Raw genomic sequence first — 18,705 nt, forward strand, 5'->3', positions numbered from 1 at the left:
GCTCATTAAACGAACATGTACGGGGAGACAGGACTGAAAGGAGTAATATCCTAACACACACACATAGTAATTGTCATTTCCATAGTCATACATCCACTTTGTTTCCAACCTAACAGCAAATTACTTCTTCTGGCTCTACGCTCGGTCTGTTATTATACCCAATATATCATAATTAAAGGCGAAATTGATCGTTTTGATCTCTTTTTTTTTTTTTACAGATGGCACAATAGATACAATGAACAAGGAAGCGATCAATTGTTACGAAGAAGGAAGTGAACAATGAACAATAAACAAAGAAGTTAACAATGAACAAGGAATTGAATAATAAACAAGGAATTGAACAATGAACAAGGAATTGAACAAGAAAGTGAACAATGAACAAGAAATTTAACAAGGAAGTGAACAATGAACAAGGAATTGAATAATGAACAAGGAATTGAACAATGAACATTGAACTGAACAAGGAAGTGAACAATGAACAAGGAATTGACTGATGAACAAAGTGAAGTTAAAATTTGTTTTGTTTAACAATACCACTAGAGTACATTGATGTATAATCATCGGTTATTGGATGTCAAACATTTGGTAATTCTGACATAAAGTCTCAGAGAAGAAACCCACCACGTTTCCATTAGTAGCAAGGGATCTGTTATATGCACCACCCCACAGAGAGGATAACACATACCACGGCCTTTGATATACCAGTCGTGGTGCACTGGCTGGAACGAGAAATAGCCTAATAGGCCCACTGATAGAGATCGATCCCAGACTGACCGCGCATCAAGTGGGCGCTTTACCACCGGGTTATGTCCCACCCTGACCGATGAACAAGGAAATTAACAATAAACAAGGATGTGAATTATAAACAAGAATTACCGGCCTCGGTGGCGTCGTGGTTAGACCATCGGTCTACAGGCTGGTATGTACTGGGTTCGGATCCTAGTTGAGGTATGGGATTTTTAATCTAGATACCAACTCCAAACCCTGAGTGAGTGCTCCGCACGGCTCAATGGGTAGGTGTAATCCACTTGCACTGACCAATGATCCATAACTGGTTCAACAAAGGCCATGGTTTGTGCTATCCTGCCTGTGGGATGCGCAAATAAAAGATCCCTTGCTGCCTGTCATTAAAGAGTAGCCTATGTGGCGACAGCGGGTTTCCTCTAAAAAAAAAAGTGTCAGAATGACCATATGTTTGATGTCCAATAACCGATGATAAGATAAAAAATCAATGTGCTCTAGTGGCATCGTTAAATAAAACAAACTTTTTTATAAACAAGAATTATAAACAAGGAAGTAAACAACGAACAAGGAAGTGTTATTTCATGAACGATCATTTATAAGCCCCATAGGAACAAGTTAAACTTCTTTTCTTTTGACAAATCCATACTTTAAAGTGCATTTTTCAACTTAATGCATTTTTCAATGAAAGCAAAATGTGACTGCCAAATCAGATTATTTTAATTTGTTTTTTATGAGGAATTTAATCAGCTAAAACTCAGAGGAATATTCACAAAACTAATTCATGTATATGTAATTGACAAAATAATTTTAGCCTTTAAATGAACGTGACTGCCAAATCAGATTATTTTAATTTGTTTTTTATGAGGAATTTAATCAGCTAAAACTCAGAGGAATATTCACAAAACTAATGCATGTATATGTAATTGACAAAATCATTTTAGCCTTTAACTGAACAATTCGACTAGTTAATTTTCTGCATGGCTAAGTGGATGGCTAAACATGTGAAGTGATCTTAGCTGTAAAATTACCTTAATTTTTAAATCACTAAGTCTGATAGTAGAACTTAGTGACTTAAGTTGATTATAGTGCTAAAATCACTTCATAAAATGAAGCTTGTTTTGTTTAACGACACCACTAGAGCACACTGATTAATTAATCACCGCCTCTTGGATGTCAAACATTTGGTAATTCTGAGACGTAGTCAAAAGAGGAAACTTGCTACATTTTTCCTAATATGAAGCAAGGGATTTTTATATGCACTTTCCCACAGACAGGAAAGCATACATCACAACCTTTGACCAGTTGTGGTGAACTGGTTGGAATGAGAAAACCCCAATCAGTTGAAAGGATTCACTGAGCTGGTTCGATGATGTCATGCAAGAACCTGAGGCAAGCACTCAACCAACTGAGCTAAATCCCACACCTTCATAAATGGGACACAGGTTTAATGGATGAGTAGCAAGTTATATTTATAACACTTCCAAAATAAAATTTTAATTCAATATTTAGTAAATCACATTTCTAAAGTCACATTAATCACAATATGACATCATCAAGATTGGCACAAAAATGTTTGACTTTTATAGTCTGAGTACATTCTTTGTTGACTTGTAGACAAATAACCCAATGACAGCAAACATATATATATATATATTATTAACCGGGTTAATACATCAAAATATCAAATAGGTTTATGACATGGATATTATGGGTAATTTATACGAAAAATTATTTTATGAACCATTTTTTGTTATTCAAACTTCAATTTACCACAGACTTTAACATTAGGGGCTAAATTTACGGAGGAAGGAGAATTTTTTTTTATTTTATGATGCACTCAACACATTTTATTTACGGTTATTTGGCATCGGACATACAGTTAAGGATCACACAGATACTGAGGGAGAGACCGCCTGCACTGGCAGATGCAAGGGAGCACCAGCAGCCCGATCAAATCAGTAGCAGACGGGTGGGGGTGGTGGTGGTGCTATAGAATTTGAATGGAGCAGTTAAATGCCAAAGAGAAAAGGGTGCGCAATTTTGATTGAGGGAATTTGGCGCAATTTTGAACGGTCGGTCGAAAGGTAAATGGCCGAGCTAATATAGGTTTTGATATTAGTGAATTTATACGAACCATTTTTTGTTATTCAAACTTCAATTTACCACAGACTTTAACATTAGGGGCTAAATTTACGGAGGAAGGAGAATTTTTTTTTTTTACGACGCACTCAACACATGTTATTTACGGTTATTTGGCATCGGACATACAGTTAAGGACCACACAGATACTGAGGGAGGAAACCTGCTGCCGCCACACAATGGGCTACTCTTTCCAATTAGCAGCAAGGGATCTTTTATATGCACCATCCCATAGACAGGGTAGCACATACCACAGCCTTTGATGTACTAGTCATGGTGCACTGGCTGTCATGTCATGTCATAGGGTTTTATGTGCACATTCAGAATAAGCTGTTGTAGCGCACGCTTGTCGTCCATGACAGGAAAGGTGGGGGGAGGGGAGAAGAGGGAAAGCCTGCACTGGTAGGTGCAAGGGAGCACCAGCAGCCCGATCAAATCGGTAGCAGGCGGGTGGGGGTGGTGGTGGTGCTATGGAATGTGAATGGAGCAATTAAATGCCAAAGAGAAAAGGGTGCGCAATTTTGATTGAGGGAATTTGGCGCAATTTTGAACGGTCGGTCGAAAGGTAAATGGCCGAGCTAATATAGGTTTTGATATTAGTGAATCGAGAGTAGCTTGTTAATTTTAGACCTCTACGATGCTGTGGTGTCTCCCTAGGTTGCCCATAGGGCCTGACCACTTCTGGCTGGTACGAGAAATAGCCATTGGTCCACCGACAGGGATCGATCCCACAGCAACCGCGCATCAAACGAATGCTGTACCACTGGGCTACATGACGCCCTCATAAACCTGATAAAGACATAACATTAGACCAACCCTGAATACCGTATTTTACCTATTACACGCACTGGTATATAAACCTGATAAAGACATAACATTAGACCAACCCTGAATACCGTATTTTACCTATTACACGCACTGGTACATAAACCTGATAAAGACATAACATTAGACCAACCCTGAATACCGTATTTTACCTATTACACGCACTGGTACATAAACCTGATAAAGAAATAACATTAGACCAACCCTGAATACATTATTTTACCTATTACACGCACTGGTACATAAACCTGATAAAGACATAACATTAGACCAACCCTGAATACCGTATTTTACCTATTACACGCACTGGTACATGTATATAAACCTGATAAAGACATAACATTAGACCAACCCTGAATACTGTATTTTACCTATTACACGCACTGGTATATAAACCTGATAAAGACATAACATTAGACCAACCCTGAATACTGTATTTTACCTATTACACGCATTGGTACATGTATATAAACCTGATAAAGACATAACATTAGACCAACCCTGAATACTGTATTTTACCTATTACACGCACTGGTATATAAACCTGATAAAGACATAACATTAGACCAACCCTGAATACCATATTTTACCTATTACACGCACTGGTACAGGTATATAAACCTGATAAAGACATAACATTAGACCAACCCTGAATACTATATTTTACCTATTACACGCACTGGTACATAAACCTGATAAAGAAATAACATTAGACCAACCCTGAATACCGTATTTTACCTATTACACGCACTGGTACATAAACCTGATAAAGACATAACATTAGACCAACCCTGAATACCGTATTTTACCTATTACACGCACTGGTACATGTATATAAACCTGATAAAGACATAACATTAGACCAACCCTGAATACCGTATTTTACCTATTACACGCACTGGTATATAAACCTGATAAAGACATAACATTAGACCAACCCTGAATACTGTATTTTACCTATTACACGCATTGGTACATGTATATAAACCTGATAAAGACATAACATTAGACCAACCCTGAATACTGTATTTTACCTATTACACGCACTGGTATATAAACCTGATAAAGACATAACATTAGACCAACCCTGAATACCATATTTTACCTATTACACGCACTGGTATATAAACCTGATAAAGACATAACATTAGACCAACCCTGAATACTGTATTTTACCTATTACACGCACTGGTATATAAACCTGATAAAGACATAACATTAGACCAACCCTGAATACCGTATTTTACCTATTACACGCACTGGTATATAAACCTGATAAAGACATAACATTAGACCAACCCTGAATACCGTATTTTACCTATTACACGCACTGGTACATAAACCTGATAAAGAAATAACATTAGACCAACCCTGAATACATTATTTTACCTATTACACGCACTGGTACATAAACCTGATAAAGACATAACATTAGACCAACCCTGAATACCGTATTTTACCTATTACACGCACTGGTACATGTATATAAACCTGATAAAGACATAACATTAGACCAACCCTGAATACTGTATTTTACCTATTACACGCACTGGTATATAAACCTGATAAAGACATAACATTAGACCAACCCTGAATACTGTATTTTACCTATTACACGCATTGGTACATGTATATAAACCTGATAAAGACATAACATTAGACCAACCCTGAATACTGTATTTTACCTATTACACGCACTGGTATATAAACCTGATAAAGACATAACATTAGACCAACCCTGAATACCATATTTTACCTATTACACGCACTGGTACAGGTATATAAACCTGATAAAGACATAACATTAGACCAACCCTGAATACTATATTTTACCTATTACACGCACTGGTACATAAACCTGATAAAGAAATAACATTAGACCAACCCTGAATACCGTATTTTACCTATTACACGCACTGGTACATAAACCTGATAAAGACATAACATTAGACCAACCCTGATACCGTATTTTACCTATTACACGCACTGGTACATGTATATAAACCTGATAAAGACATAACATTAGACCAACCCTGAATACCGTATTTTACCTATTACACGCACTGGTATATAAACCTGATAAAGACATAACATTAGACCAACCCTGAATACTGTATTTTACCTATTACACGCATTGGTACATGTATATAAACCTGATAAAGACATAACATTAGACCAACCCTGAATACTGTATTTTACCTATTACACGCACTGGTATATAAACCTGATAAAGACATAACATTAGACCAACCCTGAATACCATATTTTACCTATTACACGCACTGGTATATAAACCTGATAAAGACATAACATTAGACCAACCCTGAATACTGTATTTTACCTATTACACGCACTGGTATATAAACCTGATAAAGACATAACATTAGACCAACCCTGAATACCGTATTTTACCTATTACACGCACTGGTACATGTATATAAACCTGATAAAGACATAACATTAGACCATCCTTGAATACCGTATTTTACTTATTACATGCTCTGGTCTGTTTTTCTTAATTGCAGATGCTTAACCATTGTAAATGAATGTATAGTTTCATGCATGCAAGGCTTTTTAAATCCGGCCCTAGGTTACTAATAGCAAAACTGTTGTCTAAAAATTATCATGGTCACAAAGCTATAACTGAATTTTAATTATAACGTATGGATCAGAAATACTGAGGATCAATAACTTTTGCCATGGGAGAGGGTATTAATTAACTAATGGAACGAAAACAGACAGGGACTGCAGGCATGTGTCTCGTACAATGGCACTACAGTAGTGTATTAACCTGGAATACCACAGAAAGTGAGTGTGCTGTTGGAAAATTAGCTGGATTAACACCTCCACACAAACACACACACACACACACACACACACACACACACACAGAGACACACACACATACACTGACACACACAGACACACAGACATACACTGACACACACAGACACACACATATATACATACACTGACAGACACACACACCCACATACATACACTGACACATAGACACACACACACACACACACATACATACACTGACACACAGACACACACACACACTGACACACACATACATACACACACATATATACATACACACATACATACATACACACACATATATACATACACACACACACAGACACATACATACACTGACACACACAGACACACACACACACACATCCACATACACATACACACACACATACATACACAAATACACAAACATGTCAGCGCGCACACACACACACACACACACACGCAGACACACACATCAATATATACACACACATACACTGAAACACATAAACACATTAATATACACACACCACACACACATACAAACACACACACACACAAACACACACACACACACAAACACACACACACAAACACACACAAACTCATGCATACACACACACTCATGCATACACACACAAACATATACACACATAAACACAAACATGCATACGCACACGCACACACACACACACACACACTACACACACAAACACACACACTCATGCATACATACACAAACACATACACACAAACATGCATATGCACGCACGCACATACACACACACACACACACACAAACACACACTCATGCATACATACACAAACACATACACACAAACATGCATATGCACGCACGCACATACACACAAACGCACACATGCACACCTTTTTTCATAACATGGAGCAAGAAGAACCTGAGATATATTGATGGGAATATAAAAAAGGGACCTCTGTAACAGCAAATATAAACCTGGTAGTTGTAAAAAATTATGCTAAATATAACAAGTTAACCTAAATATAACAAGTTAACCTAAATATAACAAGTTAACCTAAATATAACAAGTTAACCTAAATATAACAAGTTAACCTAAATTGAAAAGTTGACACCACCTTTCATATTTGTTAAAGGGACATTCCTGACTTTGCTGCAGTGTAAGATGTTTCCGACTAATAAAATATTTATACTATTAAACTTACTTATTAAATATATATTCTGGTTTAGAATATCAGTGTCTGTATATTCAATGTGTTTCTGGTCGTCTTAATATTTGTAAGAAGCCCAAACTGGATTTTGTCTTCAAATAATTTCGTACGTACGAAAAAAAAATATTTTAGGAAATAAAATGAAAGTTAACCTAGTACAAATATTAGAACGATCAGAAACATGTTTAATATACAGCCACTAATATTTTATGCAAAAAATATATATTTGATATGTAATTACATTCGTTAAAAAGTCTCTGTTAGTTGATAACATCTTTAAAATTGCAGCAAACTCAGGAATGTCCCTTTAATTAAAGGGACTGTCCTGAGTTTACAGCCAATGTAGTATGTTTCATATTAACCAAGCCATTCTGCAACATATTAATCTGCATTCTAATCAGATGCGAGTGATGTGAGCGACGCGAGTGATGTGAGCGACGCGAGTGATGTGAGCGACGCGAGTGATGTCTGACGCGAGCGATGTGAGCGACGCGAGTGATTATTTTAGAAATCATTGATTTCAACTGCCATATCGTAATAAAGGAAGGAAGGAAATGTTTTATTTAATGATGCACTCAACACATTTTATTTACGGTTATATGGTGTCGGACATATGGTTAAGGACCACACAGATATTGAGAGAGGGTACCCACTATCGCCCCTTCATGGGCTACTCTTTTCAATTAGCAGCAAGGGATCTTTTATATGCACCATCCCACAGACAGGATAACACATACCATGGCCTTTGATATACCAGTCGTGGTGCACTGGCTGGATATCCAAACCAGATATGTGTGTTTAGGATATGGCGATTGAAGTCAATGATTTCTAAAATAATCGCTTGTATCGCTCACGTCCGGTTAGGATAGAGCTTTAGACATGTTTTCTTGTTGAGAATATCAGTGTCTATGTATTCAATGTGTTTGTGGTCGTGTGTTTATGTTTGTAGCAGTCACAGCAGAAAATGTCTTTAGGGTGTATACTACCAAATCAAATCCCATAGACGACAATAGTAACATGTGGCTAAAACTCCTACCTGCAACATATCAATCAACATAAACGCCACAGATATAAATACTACCACCCCTCACACTTAAAGTGAATCAGAAAAAAATGGGGGTCAAGCTGCTTGTTTCTGAGATAATGGGTAGTGTCTATGACTACCCTAGTTCCACACAAAATTTGAGTACTTTTTTTTACAGGTACCCCATACATGTTTCAAACACAAGGCTACTTGACACATTGGTACTAGATGAAATAAAATTGCAATTTTTTTTTACCCAGATAAAACTATTATTTTTTACAACTAACACACTCACATTTATAACCAATCACAGGACTTGTGGCATTCACTTCTCTATCAAAAGTTGGGTGCACCTCGAAATTTGACCCAGCCGGAAGTTATTTGGTTTAGTACTACCATTAATATGTAATTTTAGTCATCACAAAGGATCCTTTAGTCATAAACATGTTACAATGGTAGCAAAACTCAGGATGTTCCCTGTCATGGATAGAACTCTCTGGCGAAGTCAGAGGTTGTGCCCACGGCAGGCGTGCTTGAACAGTTCTCTGATGGAAGCATGCCAAAACTTACCCACACCAACACTGAGGATGTAAAGCACTCGCTTGATGTGCAGTTGGTCTATTTCTCATTCCAGCCAGTGCACCACGACTGTTATATCAAAGGCTGTGGTATGTGCTATCCTGTCTGTGTGATGATGTATATAAAAGATCCCTTGCTACTGATGGAAAAATGTTGCAGGTTTCCTCTCTAAGACTATATGTCAAAATTACCAAATGTTTGAACAGCTTATGATCATTGATTAATATATCAATTTATTATCCACATGGTTCAACATAACCAAGTTAATAATAATAATATGAAGCACACATGTAATAACAAGTGTAATGATGTAATTTTGGGACGCAACGTGATAACATGACGTTGCTTCTCCAGTCCTAGCTCAGACTGTGCATTTGAAATGTGACATCATTTCGTCATTTCCTTCCAGTTGTGGTTGAACAATTTTGAGACAGGCCTTGTTGTTCATTAAAAAAATAACAATAATAATATGAATACATTAATATGGACAGTAAAGACATTATTACACGCGTGTGTGAGTCGTACTGATTTTACAAAACTTGTGTCAGGATCGCTCTGGCAATACAAAAATCCTGACACTCGTATTGCAAAATCAGTACGACACACAAGCTCCCTCGGGTAATACAAAAATCCGGACACTCATTTCGTAAAATCAGTACGACACACAAGCTCGAACAAACTCAGAACATTCCGTTTATAAGGCAAGATAAAAAAAAAACACTTAACGGATATATGAATAAGGATATCTACGAACAAGGATCAATCACAGAACCATCTCTACTTCAGGTGAACATTTTACCACCAAGCCAAGTCGTTCACTGTAGTTCTTTTCCATGGAGACCCACTAACACACCAGTATTGTGAAATATTACCCTGAATAACAGATAGCAGGTGATGAGTTAACAAACACTTTTCCAGTTGATCAACGAACCTAACAGCCAGAGAATGTCCGTCCCAGAAGACTGACCCAGACAGAGATGATTCCAGCTCGATTAGTTCCGAACCAACATTCATTTCAGGAAACGGCCCTGATGGACTTCCAGGGGCAATTTGTCATCAGATTCATGACTCCATTGTCGACAATTTAGCCAAGACAAAAGTCTGGTGTCAGACATATGGAGAGCAAAAGCAATCAAACATTAGCAGTTAAATGCTGATAACCTCTCTTATTAGCTGACTTGTCAATGTCCAACTGATAGGAAAGAAAAGTATTATTGGTTTAAAGACATCTCAACACATTTTTAATGTTTTGCCTTTACCATAGTTTGACACCCAATATCCATTGTATTTTTTCGTGCTGGGGCGTCGTTAAAAATTCATTCATTCATTCATTCATTCATTCATTCTCAACACATTTTACACTACAACTAATTGCAAAAAACATTTAAATATTGGTTTGTTTAGCACCACCACTAGAGCATATTAACTACTGGATGTCAAACATTTGATAATTTTGACATATTGTCTTGGAGAAGACACCCACTACATTCCCCCCCCCCCCCCCCCCGACAGGATAGAACATACCATGGTCTTTGACAAGTCAGCCGCGGTGCACTGACTGGAATGAGAAATAGTCCAATAGTCCAATGGGCCAACTGATGGGGATCGATCCTAGACTGACCGCACATTAGGAAAGCATTTTACTACTGGGCTACTACATCCTATCCCTTACAGCTAATGACAGAAAGAGAGACAAACAGAGGGAGAAACGGGAGAGAGACACACACACAGAGACAGAGAGACAGACAGAGAGTGAAAGAGGAGAGAGAGACAGATACACAGAGACAGAGAGAGCGAGAAAGAGAAACAAAGAGAAGAGAGAGAGAGAGAGAGAGAGAGAGAGAGAGAGAGAGAGAGAGAGAGAGAGAGAGACATAAACCAGCTCCTGGTCAGTCGGTATGCGACACACACCCTGGGGATGCATGCAAATGGCAGTCAGCACACATCCTGGGAATGGTGTCAATGCATGCAAATGGCAGTCAGCGTGGTCATTTTCTAAATGGTGCCAGTTGTTTGTTAAACAATCATTCTTGGTTTTGATGGAACTATAATGCACATTATCTTACAGACACAGGGCCAGTTATCGTCATTCTTTTTAAAGGTCATAAAGGAAAGGAATATTAGTTTAACGATACCTCTGCACATTTTAAAACTATGGCTATTTGGTTTTTAACATTTAGTTATATATATAATTTTGAGGGGGAAGATAGAGAGAGAGAGAGAGAGAGAGAGAGAGAGAGAGAGAGAGAGAGAGAGAGAGAGAGAGAGAGAGAGAGAGAGAGAGAGAGAGAGAGAGAGAGAGAGAGAGAGAGAGAGAGAGACAGGGAGAGACAGAGACAGAGACAGAGAGAGACAGAGACAGAGAGACAGAGAGAGACAGAGACAGACAGAGAGAGAGAGAGGCAGAGAGAGAGAGGAGAGAGGGGGAAATAGACAGAGATGGAGAAAGAAACAGATAGACAGGAAGAAAAAGAGACAGAGAGAGACAGAGATAGAGAAAGAGAGAGAGAGAGGGAGACAAAGAGAGAGAGAGAAGGGGTGAGACAGACAGAGATGGAGAGAGATACAGATAGACAGAAAGAAAGAGACAGATATGGTCAATCTGTTCTTTGTCTTTACTACATGTATTCCAAGTTCCCTGCAACCGTGTTGGCATAGTTGTAATAGTATATGTATGCTAATGTTTAGCCATATTTAGGTTACATATATTATATATATAGGTTACGTTATTTAAATGATTGCTGACGTGTTAGTGAGTTGATCTCAATGAAGACTTGTGATATTAGGAAAGTTAATATTTCAAAGGGAAATCACTCGCATTAGTTTCATGTCACATTTTAGTCTGCCTACTGTCACTCGCATTAATTAATGGACATGTTAATTTCAGGATCTACAGCATGTTATGCGCATTTTCTATTTTGAAGAAAACCCACCATTACAAATGATTCAAGGTAGTTAAGCCATGCTGCTGTTTTCACACAGCCAAAAAGCAATTTTAATTCAAGGTTTTTAATAACATCATTGAAATAGTCTTTACTGGAAATGAATTAATACATGAAATGTATTGATATTTGACTATGACTACAACCCCTGCAACTGCCCACGGCAATCAGCAATGCCGTGGAGATTACCATGGAGGTTTTTAATTCACCACGGCACTTTTTTGCCATGGGACTATATTCAGGGTTTTTTCAATAACATGGTTTTTTGCCGTGGACATTTTCTTAATTGCAGGGGTTGGTCTACAACTTGGCAAAAGAGGTTTTTGTCTGGTTTTATGTTTAGTTTATTGTGGAGTTAACCTTCAAATGGTTTGGAGACGGGACATTTACTTGATGCGCAGTCGGTCTAGGATCGATCCCCATCGGTGGGGCCATTGGGCTATTTCTCATTCTAGCCAGTGCATCATGACTGGTAAATCAAAGGCCATGGTACATGTATGTGCTATTCTGTCTGTGGGATGGTGTATATAAACAAGATCCTTTGCTACTAATAGAGTTGTGTCGTTAAACAAAACAAACTTTTTCAAAAGGTTTATAATGCCACTTAATATTTTAGTCATTAAAAATAAGTCCACATATTAAATTATCCTTAGCTTGTTGTCAAACCTCATCTTTATTTTGTTTGCTTATGGGGGGTTTTGACCAAATATTTCAAAGAAGAAGAGTCTTTATAATTTATTGAAGAGTGCTGTTAAATGGAGGGTGTACACATTTTATACATTTCCAGGTGTCATTCAATGAACTCAAGCTTTTATCGCAAGTGCTCACGAGTGATTTAACCATTTCCTGCCTTATCCATTCGTTCAGCATTAGGCACAAAAACCAGTGTAACGGATGTTTCAGAATGCCATGGAGCACTCTCAGTTAATAATACAGGTCTGGGAAGCTGAGGGAATATACTAGTATGAATGATGTATGTGTTGGTGTGCAGGTGTATCAATTAAATTAGGTGTGAATGAATATGTGAGAAAAAAAAAATGTATTCACCATTCTATAATATTCTGTTTTGCTGATACAACTTCCTGGGTCCTGTTGACCACCTGGCCTCTGTTTCCACCCTGGATAGAGGGTAGGCTTTTTTGTAACAGGGAAAGGTGAATTAAAAAAATAGTAATAATAATACAGGTCTAACTGCATCACAATCTGGGTCCATCTTCATGATAACTGTGGATTCGCCACTGTTATCAATTTTTAAATATTCTCTTTTCCCACAGCTCAAAATTAATCAGGAGCACGCAACTAATGCCACTCAACATGCTTTCTGATAATCAGTTTTACAAGCAGTGTTTGTTTGTTTTTTAAACAATATTTTATTCCATTTACTGGTGGGATTGGTCGACAAGCTACAAGCCTATATTAGGACCTTTCCCTACATTTTTTTACAAACAAACTGACAAGATGACAGACAAAGTTTTTTGTTTTTCCTTTGATGTATGAGGGTATTTGTTATATCGAGAAAAAATTAAATTCCCGTTAGATTCATTACAACATAACATCAACCCATTGGTCCAGACGTAGCAACAGGAGGTAGTTAATTTCTCAATAAACATAAAAATTATGTCATCAGGGAAGATCATCAATGTATGTGATGACATTATTTTATATGGGCAATTTGTCTTATTGAGTGTTATAGATTATGGACCAAAAATAATTCAAATTAAAGTATGAAGTTTTTGTGTGATTCACATTTAATTATACGTATTGTCTGTTAAAAAAAAATCATCCACAAACGTATGTGAGAACGGTTTCACTGAGTCAAACAGTTTGCGGATGATTTTTTCTTCTTCATGCCCCGAAGAACGTAAAAGAAATTACAGAGAATCGTTAATTCTTGATTTTATCAAAGTTTATCTTCCGTGCATTACTGTTCCAGCCAGTGCACCACGACTAGCATATCAAAGGCTGTGGTATGTACTACCCTTTCTGTGGGATGGTGCGTATAAAAGATAACTTGCTGTTTGAAAAGAGTATCCCATGAAGTGGCAACAGCGGGTTTCCTCTCTCAATATTTGTGTGGTCCTTAACCATATGTTTGACACCATATAACCGTAAATAAAATGTGATGAATGCGTCGTTAAATAAAACATTTCTTTCTTTCTTTCTTTTCCACATTACTGTTCCAGCCAGTGCACCACAACTGGCATATCAAAGGATGTGGTATGTACCACCCTGTCTGTGGGATGGTACATATAAAAGATAACTTGCTGCTTGAAAAAGAGTACCCATGTAGTGGCAATATCTGTGTGGTCCGTAACCATATGTCTGACACCATGTAACTATAAATAAAATGTGTTGAATGCGTCGTTATATAAAACATTTCCTTCTTTCCACATTACTGTTGAAAAACAGTTACATTACAAGTCTAATGAGGAAGTAAGGAAATGTTTATTTAACGACGCACTTAACACATTGTATTTATGGAGAGGAAACCCGCTATCGCCGCTTCATGGGCTACTCTTTTTCGATTAGCAGCAAGGGATCTTATATATGCACAATCCCACAGACAGGATAGTACATATCATGGCCTTTGATGTACCAGTCGTGGTGTACTGGCTGGAGCGAGAAATCATTGGCTATTGGATGTCAAACATTTGGTAATTAATTTCTGACATCAGAGTCATCAGACGAAACCCACAACATTTTCCCCAATGCAACAAGGGATCTTTTATATGCACTTAACCACAGACGGAAAAGCACAAAGCTTGGCCTTTGACCAGTTGTGGTGCACTGGTTGTAATGAGGAAAAAACCAATCAGTTGAAAAATGGATCCACCGAAGTAATCCGATCCTGAGACGCAAACACCTCAAGCGAGCACTCAACCAACTGACCTAAATCCCACCCAGAAGGTAGAATAATAACAGTAAATCAGTCAAACCTGTATTAAAAAATATTAAAATGTGACATCATAAAGTGGGAAAGGCAATTAAGGCATGAAATTCATTTTATGGAATGGGAAAAAATATTTGCCTCTCCAGTTTTAATCTGGCAGCAAATGGTGTGAAATGATGAGCAGTTTTAAAAATGTGTAATAAAATTAGACTCCTATCATAAACTTTATTAGTGCACTGTGATGAATAGCTAAAGGTGCAACTATAAACCAAGTTTCATTGATCTAGGAATCATAGTTTGTGAGAAATTGATCAAAACGTAAAACAAGCACAAAAGTTGACACTGTTGCTGCCAATGGAAAAATAATACACATAGAAGCAACTTTATAATACCAATGTAGACCTGTCCTAGACAGAACAAAGGAAATGTTTTATTTAACGACGCACTCAACACATTTTATTTACGGTTATATGGCATCAGACAAATGGTTAAGGACCACACAGATATTGAGAGAGGAAACCTACTGCAGGCACTTCATGGGCTACTCTTTTCGATTAGCAGCAAATGATCTTTTATATGCACCCCCCCCCCCCCACACACACACACACACACACACACACCCGACAGAATAATATACATCACAGCCTTTGTTACATGAGAAATAGCCCAATGGGGCCACCGATGGGGATGATCCTAAATCGACTGCGCATCAAGCACACGCTTTACCACAGGGTTACGTCCCACCCCTTATACCCATAGAAGCAACTTTATAATACCTATGCAGACCTGTCCTGGATGGAGGAGCCTATGTAATTCAACACTTGTGTCCAGGACAGGCGAGCGCTACAACAGCTTGCTCTGAATGTGCACGTTAAGACCTATGACCCGAACTGACCTCAGCAATGTAGAAGACTTGAGACCAGAAGGATAAAAGGTTTGTAAATTATATAATCACTCCTGAAATACAGGACTTCTAGAATTTTTATAAAATCCACTATCCATGGGATCAGTGATTTAAAAAATGTACTAGCCAGAATTAAAAATTCATTAGCCCTACTTTACTTTAAGTTATTTATTACAATTTTCTGAATAATAGAAATAATCAGATACAGAGGAGAAATAGCTTACAAACACTAACATTGGGGTGGTTGGGATGGGGGAAGGATATTCATATTTACAAAATAGACTTAACTGCATCATCAGCTATTGGAAGAAGGAAGGAAGGAAATGTTTTATTTAATGACACACTCAACACATTTTATTTACAGTTATATGGCATTGGACATATGGTTACGGACCACATTTATATTGAGAGAGGAAACCCGCTGTCGCCACTTCATAGGCTACTCTTTTCGATTAGCAGCAAGAGATCTTTTATATGCATCATCCCATAGACAGGATAACACATACCACGGCCTTTGATATACCAGTTGTGATGCACTGGCTGGAGCAAGAAATAGCCCAATGGGTCCACCAACAGGGATCGATCCCAGACCGACTGCGCATCAAACAAACACTCAGCTATTGGATGTAAATATTTGATAATTCTGACTCGTAGTCATCAGAGGAAACCCGTTACATTTTTCCTAATGCAGCGAGAGATCTTTTGTATGCAATTTCCCACAGACACGAAAGCAATATACCACGGCCTTTGACAAGTTGTGGCGAACTGGAACACAAGCACTTCAGAAGGGGTGCGGTTCAGGGATTACATACAAATAATGTACAGAGTTTGCAGGCAGCCAATGAAATGTCAAGTTTGTTTAAAATTTGTTGTTTTTTGAATATCTAAAAAATAATGGTGTAACATATATTCAATGCAAGCTCCTAATTGTATCCGATGTACTGTTCAGCATGGAAGATCATGTTGAGGGAGGGGCATGGTGATTAAATGTACATGGTGCGGGGGTAAAAGAAATCTCAGATTTTGTGCATATGTATTTTATGGAGGCCCTTAAAGTGCTTGCCTCATTGGCGATGAGTAGTAGGATCAACCCTTTACATGTACCTCTCTCTGTGTCTCTCTCTCTCTGTGTCTCTCTCTCTTTGTGTCTCTCGTCTCTCTCTCTGTCTTTCTCTGTCTTTCTCTGTCTCTCTCTCTGTGTCTCTCTGTGTCTCTCATCTCTGTCTGTCTGTCTGTCTGTCTGTCTGTCTGTCTGTCTGTCTCTCTCTCTCTCTCTCTCTCTCTCTCTCTCTCTCTCTCCCTCTCTCTCTCTCTCTCTCTCTCTCTCTCTCTCTCTCTCTGTCTCTCACAGTTTCCATCTCTCTGTCTGTCTGTCTGTGTCTGTCTCTCCCTCTCTCTCACTGTATTTCTCTGTCTGTCTCTGTTTCTATCACTATCACTATCTCTCTCACGGTCTCCCAAGTCTCTGTCTGTCTGTTTGTCTCTATCTGTCTTTTTCTCTCTCTCACTCTTTCAACATAGTGGCCGAAAAAACGTTAGACCTAAAATAGCCATAGTTTAAAAATGTGCTAAGGTGTTGTTAAACAACTATTCCTTTCCTTTCCACAGCAATTATCACAGCCATTCCAATATAAAGAGATACAGCTTTTCCACATTTTGTGGTATCAGATGTCATGAAACAAGACTTAATGAATATAGGCATGCTTCTTCATTTTACAGATCTATAATACCAGCTTCATTAATAATACACCGCAGAATTACTAAAAATAAAAACATAGGTGGACAAATAGAACTATAATTTCCCCAGACAGTTGTTACAAAAGATGAATTGTTAATATCTCATTTGAGGTACACAGAAGTAACAAGTCAAAACATTTATTTGCAAACACCATAACAAAACAGGGTAGGGTTGTTAGCTCACTGGTAGAGTGCTCGCCTGAGGGGCAAACGTCTCAAAGAATTGTTAGCTCACTGGTAGAGTGCTCGTCTGAGGGGCAAATGTCTCAAAGAATTGTTAGCTCACTGGTAGAGTGCTCGCCTGAGGGGCAAACGTCTCAAAGAATTGTTAGCTCACTGGTATAGTGCTAGCATGAGGGGCAAACGTCTCAAAGAATTGTTAGCTCACTGGTAGAGTGCTCGCCTCAATGGATGGGTGGGACATGGCCCAGTGGTAAAGCATTTATTTGATGAGTGGTAAAGCATTTATTGGCGATGAGTAGTAGGATCAACCCTCTACATGTACCTCTCTCTCTGTCTCTCTCTCTGTGTCTCTCTCTGTGTCTCTCTCTGTCTCTCTGTCTCTCTCTCTGTCTCTCTCTCTCTCTCTCTCTCTCTCTCTGTCTATCTCTTTCTGTCTGTCTGTCTGTCTGTCTGTCTGTCTCTCTCTCTCTCTCTCTCTCTCTCTCTCTCTCTCTCTCTCTCTCTCTCTCTCTCTCTCTCTCTCTCTCTCTCTCTCTCTCTCTCTCTCTCTCTCTCTCTCCCTCCCTCCCTCTCTATCACTCTCACAATATCTCTCTCAAGATTGCTCTTTCTTTCTTGAGCATGTGTCAAAATAATAAAGAGATGTACGGTAAGTAGCGTAAAATGTCCAGAAGTGTCATTAAAAAAACATTTTCCTTTCCTTTTCATATAAAATAATGGATAC

At 38.2% G+C, this 18,705-nt stretch overlaps 1 protein-coding gene across 1 annotated transcript in view; it reads right to left on the reverse strand.

The window, feature by feature from the left end:
* Positions 1-18,705, reverse strand: part of LOC121390152 (anoctamin-7-like) — a 139,274-nt gene that overhangs the window by 62,977 nt on the left and 57,592 nt on the right. The gene's annotated exons all lie outside the window — the stretch shown is intronic.

The sequence above is a fragment of the Gigantopelta aegis genome, chromosome 15 (assembly GCF_016097555.1).
Source record: "Gigantopelta aegis isolate Gae_Host chromosome 15, Gae_host_genome, whole genome shotgun sequence".
NCBI lineage: Eukaryota > Metazoa > Mollusca > Gastropoda > Neomphalida > Peltospiridae > Gigantopelta > Gigantopelta aegis.